Source organism: Nicotiana attenuata, unplaced genomic scaffold (genome assembly GCF_001879085.1).
Source record: "Nicotiana attenuata strain UT unplaced genomic scaffold, NIATTr2, whole genome shotgun sequence".
NCBI classification, from domain to species: Eukaryota; Viridiplantae; Streptophyta; class Magnoliopsida; order Solanales; family Solanaceae; genus Nicotiana; species Nicotiana attenuata.
In genome coordinates, this window is record NW_017670864.1 from 384,403 (window position 1) to 387,057 (window position 2,655).

Below are 2,655 nucleotides of genomic sequence, written 5' to 3' on the forward strand. Positions count from 1 at the left end.
GCAACCGGCTGGGCTGGTGGTGCCTCCGGTGTCTACAGTCCCTAAACAACCTGCTCGGGTGTACGGGCGGCGGGAGTCTGAGTGCCTCCCCCGACCTGGGAAGTAGCTGCTTTAGTAGAAACAACAACCGCCTGAGCAAGTAACACTTTTGTCATGACCCAAACCGATGGGCCGCAACGGGCACCCGGTACCTTACTCAACCGAGTACCTACGTAACGTATCTTTCGTATCATACTATCTTAGGTAAATGAGCAAAAGAGGCTATCATGAGATAATTAGGATAAAATATAGGGAAATACTCGACATTGGACGACCCAACATGTAATCCAAACTTATACATATGACGTACGGGACTATAAGGCCGACATGATCCTTTATATACTCAAAACATAGGCCGACAAGGCCATACAAGTATCCGTATACATGACATCTGTCTACAAGCCTCTAAGAATACATAATATCATAAAGGTCGGCAGAGTTCCGCCATACCAATCAATACATGTACTAATCATACTAACCAAAGAAGCAACTTCGGAGCAAATAGAGCGCACCAACACCTTCTGCTGAGCTGATAGCCTACTCGGAGGACTCTCAACCTGTCTATCTGGACCTGCGGGCATGAAACGCACCGTCCCCAGGCAAAAGGGACGTTAGTACAAATAATATACCGAGTATGTAAAGAATGAAAATCAGTAAACAATAGACGTGAGAGAAACATGGAGTAAAAGACTCAACATGTAAGTCTGGATAACTCTGTAAATCATGAAATACTTATAGTGTCATGCATATGCGTATGAATGTCATGTCGTGCATCGGTACATGTGTTCATAACGTTATCAAGCCTCTAAGGTCATCCCATCTTATCGTCTCGGCCACTGTGGGCAAAATCATCAACGTATACCAGCTGATTAGGTGGTGGAGCGTATATAACGCCGTAACCTTTTCCCATATCCCATATACATATAAATACATATATATGTACGCGTATATAATGCTATCTGGTCATGGGTCAATGTACATGTACAAAATTAATGCAATGCATAAAAAGTACGTCAATAAAATCTCTCGGAATGTCAAAGACCATTATGCCTTTGAGTAATATCATGAAGCAAACTTTTTCAAGTTACATATTTTTCTGAGACCCATGAACAGAAGATGTAATAATAAGACATATGGGAATTTAAGAATATAAGCATCTCTAGCATTTCTACGAATAGAGTCATTTATGGAAGTTGTGCATTTGCTCGTTTCGTTTGTATTGTGTGGATCATGCCAAAAGGAAAGAAGGGATAGTCTTAACATACCTGAGTCGATTTTCTTGAGAACTATTACACCGTACTCCCTTAAAATTGCAAAATCTCACGTTAATTTGAATTGTTGAAGGTCTTGGGCGTTGCTCATATGACTTCCGTTTGTAACACACAATATTTACGTTGAATCCTCATCAGAAGCCTATGAGAATAAGTTTGTGATTCATGTTACTTATCCATCCATACCTCTTAAGTTAGAGATATACTTTATATTTGGATGTGCAGCCACCGCATGACTATAATGATTTAAATATTGCCACCTATTCTTCAATGACTTTAAGAGTCATAAGGTTTGGGGGCTGCCACGTAATTCCCTTGTTGGGTGGATTTGGTCTCTATCCAATAATCTTTAATTAATTAGGTAATATTCCATTACCTAATAATTAACCAATTACCCACATAATTAAGAATTATCTCAATTTACTTAAAATACTACTCACTTTTAACATACCTTATACACCTTACTATCATAGTCATGTAGTACCTTGTATGACACTAGTCCATAAATACCGGGTATTGTAGCTCAGGCCGTATTTTATCCCATATCGACAAACTCACTTTCTTTGATTCGTTTACCCTTTAACCTTCACGGCACTTACTTATCGCTTGTTATAAATAGCACAAATGCTTATAACCTCAAGATTATCTCACCCCCGATTCTACGTTGATTAACTTAGGACGAAACTTTTGCGTACGAAATGTGGGATATAACAGAAATAACAAATATTTGTAACCTTAAAATAATCTTTCTCGAGCTTGCATCGATTATCTTAAGATGAAACTTTAACATACGAAATGCGGGATGTAACATCTCATTTCCAAGCTTTCATTAATTTACGTATGGCATATTTTCACGTATGAAAACATGTGGTGTAATACACACGGTCATGATCTGAGTTAAGGTCTCATGAAGACCTGGGATAACAATAGGCACAACTGGTGCCTGAGCTGGTCCTGCTAGAGCATCTACAACTGGGACCTGATCATGAACTGGGGCAGCCGGTGGATCTGCAGGTGTTGCCCTAGCTGCTGTGCAGGTTACACCCCTGCCCCTACCAAGGCCTCGATCATGACCTCGGCCTCTCGTGGCTCCAATTGGTGGTACCGGTGGTCGTCTGTCCAGACCGGTAGCACGTGTTGTGAGAGAATAGAATAACAGAAGCTTAGTTACTAGAATTAACAGTTTCGCATGACAAGATTCAAGAATGTGAAGTTTTCCTAAAGGTTCTGCAGCCTTTCGAAGATAAGTACAGACATCTCCGTACTGGTCCGCAAGACTCTACTAAACCTGCTCATGACCCATGAGACCTATGTAACCTAGGCTCTGATACTAACTTGTCATGAC